The following is a 13504-nucleotide window of genomic DNA, read 5'->3' as shown; positions in this document are numbered from 1 at the left end:
AAAGAAAATGTGGTATATATACACAATGGAATACTATTCATTCATAAAAAAGAATGAAATCCTGTCATTTGCAGCAACATTGATAGAACTGGAGGACATTATGTTAAGTGAAATAAGACAGAAACGGAAAGTTAAACACCACATGTTCTCATTCACGTATGAAAGCTAAAAAAGGAAGTTGATCTCATAGAAGTAAAAAGCAGAACAGAAGATACAAGAGGCTGTGAAGGGTAGGGGGATGAGGGAATAGGGAGAGAATTGTTAAATGATACAAAAGTATAGCTAGATGGGAGGAATACATTCTAGTGTTCTATAGCACTACAGGATGACCATAGGTAACAATAATATATTATAGTTTCAAATAGCTAGAAGGAGGATATTGAACATCCCCAATGCAAAGAAGTGATAAATGTTTAAGATGATGGATATGCCAATTACCCAGATCTGATCACTATCCATTATACATAACAAAACATCACTATGTGCCCTATGAATATGTATAATCACTATGTGCCCTATGAATATGTATAATTATTACTTTCCAATTAAAAAATAAAATTTAAAAAATCAAAAAGAATGTGAACATTTGAAGTAAAAAAAAATCATGTTTCCCAGAATACTTAATGGCATAAAAAATAATTTAAGATATAATTTAGTGAGAAAAGCAGGATATGAAATTCCATAAAGAATATAATACCAAAATTGTAAATAATACTACAGTTTATGCACATATATATACACACACACATATATATATATATACTCAAATAGGCCAGGTGTGGTGGCTCACGCCTGTAATCCCAACACTTTGGGAGGCCAAGGTGGGTGGATCACTTGAGGCCAGGAGTTCGAGACCAGCCTGATCAACATAGTGAAACCCCATCTCTATTAAAAATACAAAATTAGCCAGGTGTGGTGGCACACACCTGTAATCCCAGCTACTCAGGAGGCTGAGGCAGGAGAATCACTTGAACTGGGGAGGTGGAGGTTGCAGTGAGCCGAGATCACGCCATTGCACTCCAGCCTGGGCAAAAAGAGTGAAACTCTGTCTCAAAATATATGTATATATAAAATATATATTATATATTATATTATGTATGATTATGTTATTATATAATATATATTATAATATGTATTATATATGATTATGTTATTATATAATATATATTATAACATATAATATATATTATAATATACTATTATATATTATATATAATTATATGTTATATATTTTATTATATATAATATATTATATATAAAAACTGTCTCAAAATATATAAATATGCATATATACATTGTGTGTGTGCACAAACATGTGTATGGGACTGAAAAAATATGCATCAAAAATAACAGTATTAATGGTTACTTCTGTGTAATGCAGTAATATGTGATTTTTACTTTCCACCTTACACTTTTCTGTATTTGGCAAATAAATATGATTCGCTCTTAAGACTAAAATTAGAAAAAACTACATACATAACTATGTTTAAAGGAAAACATAATCATTAGAAAAAATGAATTTTATTTTTACAGACACACTTGCTCTAAATAAACTCTTACCTAATTATGGTACTGATAGGTACATGTGTAACATATAACACGAAGGACTGAAGTCTAGTTTCTCAAATGAATTTTTTTTCTTTGTTCCATTTGAAACCAATTTGAGAGGCACTCCCAGGGTGCCATCTGTCCTTTCCCAGTCATATCCTCACCGCCAGCCTTGGACAACTTTGTTCAGAAGAAATGGGGACCTTTTTTGTGTCCATTCCTTGACAGCTTTGAAAATTATTTAGCTTCTATCATGATGGATACTCTCTGCCTAAAATGACAGATGGGCAGCCTCAGAAAATGGACGACATGAAATTTGAAAAATGATACGACTGCTGGTGAACAGACTTTTTTTAAAAGAAAACTTGACATAAGTTTGAAATATAGCATGGAGGCCTGTTCTATCATTTTTCTCCCTCTGAAGAAATCAGTAGCTGTCCTTTATCCATATGCTCTTCAGGAAAGAAAACCTATACTCGAGTTAAAATGGATTCTTTTTCCCTCCTTAAAAAGTACGTGAGGTAAACTGTAGGAGTGAATTTTCTCATTTACTCACTCAACAATTTATTGAGTGCCTACTATATGGAGGCCATTGGTTAGTGGCTGGGGATATCAAGATGTATTAAACATAGTCCCTGCCTCCAGGGATCCCATAGCCCAGTGAAGAGAGATGAGTAAATAGATGATTACCATCCAATGCAGTATGGTCAAAGAGAGAAGTGCATCAGGAGTATTAGGGGCCCTGGAGGAATGGGATGACACTAGGTCTTACGCAGGGAAGAAGGGTGTTAGAAGAGTCTTCCCCTGAGAAGGTGATGCCTGAGATGAGTCCTTTGCAATGCTCAAATATTTCTCTTATTGTCTTGGCTAAATCTTGATGAATTATGAATCATCTGCCTGTTGACACAGAGGCAAACCTTTTCCTATGAACCGTTTTACTTAGTCACACAATTCCAGACCACATCTCAGCTGAGGGTTGGCATGTGCCCAGAGAATTCCAGTTCCTTTAACAGATTAACTTTTAAATGTTTTACCCACCTCAGCAAAGCAAGGATTTTCCCCAAAAAGTGAGCTAATTTCTCTCCTTTTTCCCTTCTCTTCTTCCCCACAATTATATAATACAACCTGACATCATCGAGGTATTTATTTTCTTGGTAGGAGGCACAGGTATGTGCTTGTGTTACCTGAGGTATTCAAGTTTATTGTAAGAATACAAAAGGAAGGAAGGAAACAGGAGTTGCCTCACACCCCTGATCAAAGGAGATGCAACTTATCCAACAGGAGCCCTGTGGATGCTGTAATGGCTTTGGGTCCTGTGTCTCCAAAGCCGGCATGCTCTGTGCTGTCCCCTGTGCTCCTGGCTTTGTGATGACTCAGTTACTCTCAGCCTCTACTGAATTACTGCACTTTTTACCCTTCTTGCGGCTAATTTCAGGCTTTCACTGCCTCATTGCACCTGCTCTTTCTCTTCTCTCTGCATTCATATATTAGCATAATTTAAGCTCAGAGCACCTTCTCTCAAGAAAGGAAGAAGGAAGGCCAAATAGAACTTTCCAGCAATCATCCCACCTCTCCCCAAAGGAAAACTAAATTGAACAACTATCCACATAAGAAAACACCTTCGTAAGGACTGAAACTCAGATGAGTAATCGCAGTGCCCAATTTTAATATCATATCAAGGAAAGAGGCACTGAAGATGGTAGGAAAGACAGTTTTGAATTGCCTACACCACCCCACCCATATGCCCCCGCAGTGGCCACATGCCACTGAGAGAGAATGTGTGTGCTCCAGGAGGGAGAGTGCAGTGATGATGGGACTTTGCATTGGAACTCAGTGTAGCCCTGTCACAGTAGAAAGCAACATTGGACAGAAACTCACCCAACATAGATGAACGGGGCATTTAGATGAGCCCTAGCCAGAGGCAAACTGTTCATCCCAGGGTCAGAACTTAAATTCTGGCTAGCCTCCCCACCACAGGTTAAAGTGCTCTGGGTCCTAAATAAACTTGAAAGGCAATTTAGGCTACAAAGGTTGCAATTCCTGGGCAACTCCTGGTGCTGTCCTGGGCTTGGAGCCAGTGGACTTGGGGTACACATGACCTAGTAGTTTTACTCCCAGAGGATATTTGACAACATCCAAAGACATTTTTGGTTTTCAAGACCGGGGGAATGCTATTGGCATCTAGTAAGTAGAGGCCAGGGATGCTGTTAAATATTGTACAATCCCCAGGACAGTCCCCACAACAAAAAAAGTATTCTAGGCCAGGCGCGGTGGCTCACGCCTGTAATCCCAGCACTTTGGGAGGCTGAGGCGGGTGGATCACGAGGTCAGGAGATCGAAACCATCCTGGCTAACAAAGTGAAACCCCGTCTCTACTAAAAATACAAAAAATCAGCCGGGCGTGGTGGCAGGCGCCTGTAGTCCCAGCTACTCAGGAGGCTGAGGCAGGAGAATGGCGTGAAACCGGAAGGCAGAGCTTGCAGTGAGCCGAGATCGCGCCACTGCACTCCAGCCTGGGTGACAGAGCAAGACTCCGTCTCAAAAAAAAAAAAAAAAAAAAAAAAAGTATTCTACCCTAAATGTTAATAGTGCCCAAACTGAGAACCCCTGCTCTATTATAAAGGGCTTGATACTATTTGTGCTTCAGTCTGCTCTGCCAGGATGTGAAATTTTAGAGATTTGGGGTCATTTCTTACTTATCACTCCACCCCATCCCACAATTACAGAACAGGCCCTAATACACATTTGCACAGGAGAAACATTAAACATTATTAAATAAAGAGATTCCTGATGCCTTCACTGGAGGATGCCACATAGAGTTGCCCAAGAAGGAGCTCAATTGCAGATCAGCTCCTGGCCTCCCCGCATCGGCCCTTGTGGCTTTTGAATCAGAGCTTGCCTTGAAAGCAACTGTTTGTTACTCTGACCATGTCACTCTGATATGAACCATCCCTACTCTGATTGACAGTCACACAGGCTTCCTCTTGAACCTGTTTTAGCCACACTGGAGTTATCACAATCCATCTCTCTCAGGTCCCTGCCACCACCACTAAATGAATTTCATCAACTCTACAGAAACTAGATGACCAAATATTCCAAACTATACCCTCTAAATTTGGTGAATACCCATCTAGTTTTATTGTTTAATGCTGTAACCAGCAAATAGAAAATTCAGTTTATTTCCACAGATTAAGTGATTTTGGAAAGAGGCAGGAAACCATTGGAAAAGAAGAAATTAAAGATGGGGAAGAAGGGATACAGAAAGGGAAGAGAAGGGGACACGCAAGCAAGAAGCATGCAGGGAGGAACAATACAGACTCCTTCAGTCTTGATCTCAGGGGTTTTCGAGCTTCAGGGTTACCGGGGCAATCCTGAGTGGCCTTGGGACACATTTAGGTCTCACTATTAAATAGATCTTACTATAGCTCTGATACTTACCTCATGGAGGACCATATGAGGGAACACAAACTGCTTTGAAGGTTGCTAACATGTAATGAATGTTCAGAGAATACTTACTAGGTCTGTTGCTCTGACTTCGGTCTAAGAACACCAAGGGATTTGTTCTTCACATTTTTTTCATAATCACAAATAGGAAACCTTCATCTTGAGATGCCTGCAAAAAGTTGTATTTATTTATTTATTATTTTTTGGGTGGATTGAACCTTTTTTTATTTTTAATTTTTAATTTCTGTGGGTACATAGTAGGTGTATATATTTATGGGTTACATGAGATGTTTTGATATGGGCATGCAATGTGTAATCACATCAGGGTAAATGGGGTTTCCATCACCTCAAGCATTTATCCTTTGTGTTGCAAACAATTCAATTATACTTTTTGTTATTTTTAAATGTACAGTTAAATTATTACTGACTGTAGTTACCCTCTTGTGCTATCAAATACTAGGTTTTATTCATTCTATTTTTTATACCCACTAACCATCCCCACCTTCCCCACCCCAGCCTCCACTACACTTCCCATCCCCTGGTAACCATCCTTCCACTCTCTATCTCCATGACTTAAATTGTTTTGATTTTTAGATCCCACAAGTAAGTGAGAACAAGAGACATGTATCTTTCTGTACTTGGCTTATTTCACTTAACATAATGACCTCCAGTGCCATCCATGTCCTTGCAAATGATGGGATCTCATTCTTTTTGATGGCTGAATAGTACTCCATTTTGTATGTGAATAAAAATAATTTTATTTTATTATTATTATTATACTTTAAGTTCCAGGATACATGTACACAACGTGCAGGTTTGTTACATATGTATACATGTGCCATGTTGGTGTGCTGCACCCATTAACTTGTCATTTACATTAGGTATATCTCCTAAGGCTATACCTCCCCCCCTCCCCCGCCCCCGCCCTCACCCCACGACAGGCCCTGGTGTGTGATATTCCCCTTCCTGGGTCCAACTGTTCTCATTGTTCAATTCCCACCTATGAGTGAAAACATGCGGTGTTTGGTTTTCTGTCCTTGCGATAGTTTGCTCAGAATGATGGTTTCCAGCTTCATCCATGTCCCTATAAAGGACATGAACTCATCCTTTTTTACAGCTGCATAGTATTCCATGGTGTATATGTGCCACATTTTCTTAATCCAGTCTATCATTGATGGACATTTGGGTTGGTTTCAAGTCTTTGCTATTGTGAATAGTGCCGCAATAAACATACGTGTGCATGTGTCTTTATAGCAGCATGATTTATAATCCTTTGGGTATATACCTAGTAATGGGATGCCTGGGTCAAATGGTATTTCTAGTTCTAGATCCTTGAGGAATTGCCACACTGTCTTCCACAATGGTTGAACTAGTTTACAGTCCCACCAACAGTGTAAAAGTGTTCCTATTTCTCCACATCCTCTCCAGCACCTGTTGTTTCCTGACTTTTTAGTGATCGCCATTCTAACTGGTGTGAGATGGTAATTCATTGTGGTTTTGATCTGCATTTCTCTGATGGCCAGTGATGATGAGCATTTTTTCATGTGTTTTTTGGCTGCATAAATGTCTTCTTTTGAGAAGTGTCTGTTCATATCCTTCGCCCACTTGTTGATGGGGTTGTTTGATTTTTTTCTTGTAAATTTATTTAAGTTCCTTGTAGATTCTGGATATTAGCCCTTTGTCAGATGGGTAGATTGCAAAAATGTTCTCCCATTCTGTAGGTTGCCTGTTCACTCTGATGGTAGTTTCTTTTGCTGTGCAGAAGCTCTTTAGTTTAATTAGATCCCATTTGTCAATTTTGGCTTTTGTTGCCATTGCTTTTGGTGTTTTAGACATGAAGTCCTTGCCCATGCCTATGTCCTGAATGGTATTGCCTAGGATTTTTCTAGGGTTTTTATGGTTTTAGGTCTAACATTTAAGTCTTTAATCCATCTTGAATTAATTTTTGTATAAGGTGTAAAGAAGGGATCCAGTTTCAACTTTCTACATATGGCTAGCCAGTTTTCCCAGCACCATTTATTAAATAGGGAATCCTTTCCCATTTCTTGTTTTTGTCAGGTTTGTCAAAGATTAGATGGTTGTAGATGCGTGGTATTATTTCTGAGGGCTCTGTTCTGTTCAATTGGTCTACATCTCTGTTTTGGTACCAGTACCATGCTGTTTTGGCACCAGTACCATGCTGTTTTGGTTACTGTAGCCTTGTAGTATAGTTTGAAGTCAGGTAGCGTGATGCCTCCAGCTTTGTTCTTTTGGCTTAGGATTGTCTTGGCAATGCGGGCTCTTTTTTGGTTCCACATGAACTTTAAAATAGTTTTTTTCCAATTTCGTAAAGAAAGTCATTGGTAGCTTGATGGGGATGGCATTGAATCTATAAATTACCTTGGGCAGTATGGTCATTTTCACGATATTGATTCTTCCTACCCATGAGCATGGAATGTTCTTCCATTTGTTTGTGTCCTCTTTTATTTCATTGAGCAGTGGTTTGTAGTTCCCCTTGAAGAGGTCCTTCACATCCCTTGTAAGTTGGATTTCTAGGTATTTTATTCTCTTTGAAGTGATTGTGAATGGGAGTTCACTCATGATTTGGCTCTCCGTTTGTCTGTTATTGGTGTATAGGAATGCTTGTGATTTTTGCACATTGATTTTGTATCCTGAGACTTTACTGAAGTTGCTTATCAGCTTAAGGAAATTTTGGGCTGAGACAATGGGGTTTTCTGAATATACAATCATGTCTTCTGCAAACAGGGACAATTAGACTTCTTCTTTTCCTAATTGAATACCCTTTATTTCTTTCTCCTGCCTGATTGCCCTGGCCAGAATTTCCAACACTATGTTGAATAGGAGTGGTGAGAGAGGGCATGCCTGTCTTGTGCCAGTTTTCAAAGGGAATGCTTCCAGTTTTTGCCCATTCAGTATGATACTGGATGTGGGTTTGTCATAAATAGCTCTTATTATTTTGAGGTACGTCCCATCAATACCTAATTTATTGAGAGTTTTTAGCATGAAGGGCTGTCGAATTTTGTCAAAGGCCTCTTCTGCATCTATTGAGATAATCATGTGGTTCTTGTCTTTGGTTCTGTTTATATGCTGGATTACATTTATTGATTTGTATATGCTGAACCAGTCTTGCATCCCAGGGATGAAGCTCACTTGATCATGGTGGATAAGCTTTTTGATGTGCTGCTGGATCCAGTTTCCCAGAATTTTATTGAGGATTTTTGCATCGATGTTCATCAGGGATATTGGTCTAAAATTCTCTTTTTTTGTTGTGTCTCTGCCAGGCTGTGGTATCAGGATGATGCTGGCCTCATAAAATGAGTTAGGGAGGATTCCCTATTTTTCTATTGATTGGCATCGTTTCAGAAGGAATGGTACCAGCTCCTCTTTGTACCTCTGGTAAAACGCAGCTGTGAATCTGTCTGGTCCTGGACTTTTTTTGGTTGGTAGGCTATTAATTATTGCCTCAATTTCAGAGCCTGTTATTGGTCTATTCAGGGATTCAACTTCTTCCTGGTTTAGTCTTGGGAGGGTGTATGTGTCCAGGAATTTATCCATTTCTTCTAGAATTTCTAGTTTATTTGCATAGAGGTGTTCATAGTATTCTCTGATGGTAGTTTGTATTTCTGTGGGATTGGTGGTGATAGCCCCTGTATCATTTTTTATTGCGTCTATTTGATTCTTCTCTCTTTTCCTCTTTATTAGTCTTGCTAGCGGTCTATCAATTTTGTTGATCTTTCGAAAAACCAGCTCCTGGATTCACTGATTTTTTTAAGGGTTTTTTGTGTCTCTATCTCCTTCAGTTCTGCTCTGATCTTAGTTATTTCTTGCCTTCGGCTAGCTTTTGAATGTGTTTGCTCTTGCTTCTCTAGTTCTTTTAATTGTGATGTTAGGATGTCAATTTTAGATCTTTCCTGCTTTCTCTTGTGAGCATTTAGTGCTATAAATTTCCCTCTACACACCGCTTTAAATGTGTCCCAGATATTCTCGTATGTTGTGTCTTTGTTCTTATTGGTTTCAAAGAACATCTTTATTTCCGCTTTCATTTCGTTATGTACCCAGCAGTCATTCAGGAGCAGTGGTTCAGTTTCCATGTAGTTGAGCAGTTCTGAGTGAGTTTCTTAATCCTGAGTTCTAATTTGATGCACTGTGGTCTGAGGGACAGTTTGTTATAATTTCTGTTCTTTTACATTTGCTGAGGAGTGCTTTACTTCCAACTATGTGGTCAATTTTGGAATAAGTGTGATGTGGTACTGAGAAGAATGTGTATTCTGTTGATTTGGGGTGGACAGTTCTGTAGATGTCTATTAAGTCCACTTGGTGCAGAGCTGAGTTCAATTCCTGGATATCCTTGTTAACTTTCTGTCTCGTTGATCTGTCTAATGTTGACAGTGGTGTGTTAAAGTCTCCCATTATTATTGTGTGGGAGTCTAAGTCTCTTTGTAGGTCTCTAAGGACTTGCTTTATGAATCTGGGTGCTCCTGTATTGGGTGCATATATATTTAGGACAGTTAGCTCTTCTTGTTGTATTGATCCTTTTACCATTACGTAATGGCTTTCTTTGTCTCTTCTGATCTTTGTTGGTTTAAAGTCTGTTTTATCAAAGACCAGGATTGCAACCCCTGCTTTTTTCTGTTTTCCATTTGCTTGGTAGATCTTCCTCCATCCCTTTATTTTGAGCCTATGTGTGTCTCTGCATGTGAGATAGGTCTCCTGAATATAGCACATTGATCGGTCTTGACTCTTTATCCAATTTGCCAGTCTATGTCTTTTAATGGGAGCATTTAGCCCATTTACATTTAAGGTTAATACTTTCATGTGTGAATCTGATCCTGTCATTATGATGTTAGCTGGTTATTTTGCTCATTAGTTGATGCAGTTTATTCCTAGCATCAATGGTCTTTACAATTTGGCATGTTTTTGCAGTGGCTGGTACCAGTTGTTCCTTTCCATGTTTAGTGCTTCCTTCAGGAGCCCTTGTAAGGCAGGCCTGGTGGTGACAAAATCTCTCAGCATTTGCTTGTCTGTAAAGGATTTTATTTCTCCTCCACTTATGAAGCTTAGTTCGGTTGGGTATGAAATTCTGGGTTGAAAATTCTTCTCTTTAAGAATGTTGAGGCCAGGCGTGGTGGCTCATGCCTGTAATCTCAGCACTTTGGAAGGCCAAGGTGGGCAGATCATGAGGTCAGGAGATCGAGACCATCCTGGCTAGCATGGTGAAATCCCATCTCTACTAAAAATACAAAAAATTAGCTGGGTGTGGGGGCAGGCGCCTATAGTCCCAGCTACTCAGGAGGCTGAGGCAGGAGAATGGCATGAACGTGCGAGGCAGAGCTTGCGGTGAGCCAAGATCGTGCCACTGCACTCCAGCCTAGGCGACAGAGCAAGATTCCGTCTCAAAAAAAAAAAAAAAAAAAAAAGAATGTTGAATATTGGCCCCCACTCTCTTCTGGCTTGTAGAGTTTCTGCGGAGAGATCCGCTGTTAGTCTGATGGGATTCCCTTTGTGGGTAACCCGACCTTTCTCTCTGGCTGCCCTTAACATTTTTTCCTTCATTTCAACTTTGGTGAATCTGACAATTATGTGTCTCTTCTCGAGCAGTATCTTTGTGGCGTTCTCTGTATTTCCTGAATTTGAATGTTGGCCTGCCTTGCTAGGTTGGGGAAGTTCTCTTGGATAATATCCGGCAGAGTGTTTTCCAACTTGGTTCCATTCTCCCCGTCACTTTCTGGTACACCAATCAGACACAGATTTGGTCTTTTCACACAGTCCCATATTTCTTGGAGGCTTTGTTGGTTTCTTTTTACTCTTTTTTCTCTAAACTTCTCTTCTCACTTCATTTCATTCATTTGATCTTCAACCACTGATACCCTTTCTTCCAGTTGATCAAATTGGCTACTGAAGCTTTTGCATACATCACATAGTTCTCATGCCATGGTTTTCAGCTCCATCAGGTCATTTAAGGTCCTCTCTAAGCTGTTTATTCTAGTTAGCCATTCATGTAATCTTTTTTCAAGGTTTTTAGCTTCTTTGCAATGTGTTCGAACATCCTCCTTTAGCTCAGAGAAGTTTGTTATTACCGATCATCTGAAGCCTTCTTCTCTCAACTCGTCAAAGTCATTCTCTGTCCAGCTTTGTTCCATTGCTGGCGAGGAGCTGCATTCCTTTGGAGGAGAAGAGGCGCTCTGATTTTTAGAATTTTCAGCTTTTCTGCTCGGTCTCTCCCCATCTTTGTGGTTTTATCTACCTTTGGTCTTTGATGATGGTGACGTACAGATGGGGTTTTGGTGTGGATGTCCTTTCTGTTTGTTAGTTTTCCTTCTAACAGTCAGGTCTCTCAGCTGCAGGTCTGTTGGAGTTTGCTGGAGATCCACTCAGACACTGTTTGCCTGGATATCATCAGCAGAGGCTGCAGAACAGCAAATATTGCAGAACAGCAAATGCTGCTGCCTGATCATTCCTCCGGAAGCTTGGTCTCAGAGGGGCACCCGGCCGTATGAGGTGTTAGTCAGCCCCTACTGGGAGGTGTCTCCCAGTTAGGCTACTCGGGGGTCAGGGACCCACTTGAGGAGGCAGTCTGTCCATTCTCAGATCTCAAACTCCATGCTGGGAGAACCACTACTCTCTTCAAAGCTGTCAGACAGGGACGTTTAAGTCTGCAGAAGTTTCTGCTGCCTTTTGTTCAGCTATGCCCTGCCCCCAGGGGTGGAGTCTACAGAGGCAGGCAGGCCTCCTTGAGCTGCCGTGGGCTCCACCCAGCTCGAGCTTCCCTGCTGCTTTGTTTACCTACTCAAGCCTCAGCAATGGCGGGTACCCCTCCCCCAGCCTTGCTGCCGCCTTGCAGTTAGATCTCAGACTGCCATGCTAGCAGTGAGTGAGGCTCCATGGGCATAGGACCCTCCAAGCCAGGCGCAGGATATAATCTCCTGGTATGCCATTTGCTACGACTGTTGGAAAAGTGCAGTATAAGGGTGGGAGTGACCTGATTTTCCAGGTCTGTCATGGTTTCCCTTGGCTAGGAAAGGGAATTCCCCAACCCCTTGTGCTTCCCAGGTAAGGCAATGCCTCGCCCTGCTTTGTTTGGCTCACACTCTGTGGGCTGCACACACTGTCCTGCAGTCACTGTCTGGCAAGCCTCAGTGAGATGAACCCGGTACCATAGTTGGAAATGCAGAAATCACCCATCTTCCACGTCACTCACGCTGGGAGCTGTAGACTAGAGCTGTTCCTATTCGGCCATCTTGGAACCCCACTCATTTATTGAAGACAGACTCTTGCTCTGTCACCCAGGCTGGAATGCAGTGGCACGATCTTGGCTCACTGCAACCTCTGCCTCCCAGGTTCAAGCAATTATCCTGCCTCAGCCTCCCGAGTAGCTGGGATTACAGGCATGCCCAACCATGCCCTGTTAATTTTTGTGCAAAAAGTTTTAAATCCTCCTGGTGGTTCTCAGCCAAAGTGAATCGGGTCCCCCAAAGGTAACATTCAGAACTGGGGGAGGTGTATTTTACTTGTCACAGTGACTGGGAGGCATCAACTGGCATGTAATGTCAGGGGTCTAGGGACAACCAACATCTTGCCTCAGACAGGATGCAATAAAGAACTGGCCTGCTCCATGTGCCAACCGTGTTCCCCAACATAAGAAACCTGGAGCCAAATGTCCCTGGGAATCCATCTGGAATCTTCCATATGCTTTTGGAGTTGCCAGCCTCCTAAATGGTGTCAAATCAAGTGTTAGCTGTTGAGTGTACCAGGCTTCTTTGTGGGTGGCAATGTAGTTAGTTAGGAGTGCCAGGGTAAAACGAAATTTGCAGGGAGAGGAATGGGATTGGAAGTGAGTACATACAATTAAAAATAGCCTCACATTTTTATAGGACCCTGATCTGATTTCTCCCTTGTATAACAGCACACACTATAAATTAGGATTGCAAAGGCTGGCCCGAGCTTGGAGGCATTCCTATTTTCCCAGTGCATTTTCGGCTTGGTGTAGTACCATTTAGAAATAAAAGCAAAAAGATTTATTTCTCATTGCATTTTGTAAAGACAAAAAATAGTTCCCAGCATGAAGAGGCAAAGGGATGCCAAATTTCAGTCTCAAATGAAATTTTGTTCCTTGCTAAAATTTGCTGAAAATGGCCATTTATATTGGAAACTATAATTTACACTTCATACGGATGTGACAGAGGAAACCTAGAAAGATTTCTGGAAAAGACAGGAGATGAGGGGGCAAAAAAAAAAAAAAAAAAGAGAGAGAAATACACTGATTCCATTTTTCCTCCTGGTTCCTTTTTTTCTTCTCTTTTTCTTTTTTAACCAATATGCTCACATATTTCTTTCAATGAATTTATTGGATCATAGAAACTGTTGTCCTAACTTGTCTTAAGATCCATTTCCCCTTTTTATACACCCCATGGCCAGTCTCCAATGCCCAACCCAATGCAATGCACTGTCTTAATCCTAGGAGCCAAGGTTTTGTGAGGGCTACTGTAATTCAGTCAACAGCTATGTATCACAT

At 40.9% G+C, this 13504-nt stretch overlaps 1 long non-coding RNA gene across 1 annotated transcript in view; it reads right to left on the bottom strand.

The window, feature by feature from the left end:
* The window catches only part of LOC129052151 (uncharacterized), a 54678-nt gene that overhangs the window by 40236 nt on the left and 938 nt on the right, over nucleotides 1-13504 (bottom strand). The window contains exon 2 of the long non-coding RNA XR_008516996.1: nucleotides 5065-5161. This is a non-coding gene — a long non-coding RNA (uncharacterized LOC129052151). The remainder of the gene's footprint in view (nucleotides 1-5064; nucleotides 5162-13504) is intronic.

This window comes from Pongo abelii, chromosome 21, assembly GCF_028885655.2.
Source record: "Pongo abelii isolate AG06213 chromosome 21, NHGRI_mPonAbe1-v2.0_pri, whole genome shotgun sequence".
Classification (NCBI taxonomy): Eukaryota; Metazoa; Chordata; class Mammalia; order Primates; family Hominidae; genus Pongo; species Pongo abelii.
The sequence above is the reverse complement of the archived record's forward strand: the minus strand, read 5'-3'. Positions and strand labels throughout refer to the sequence as shown.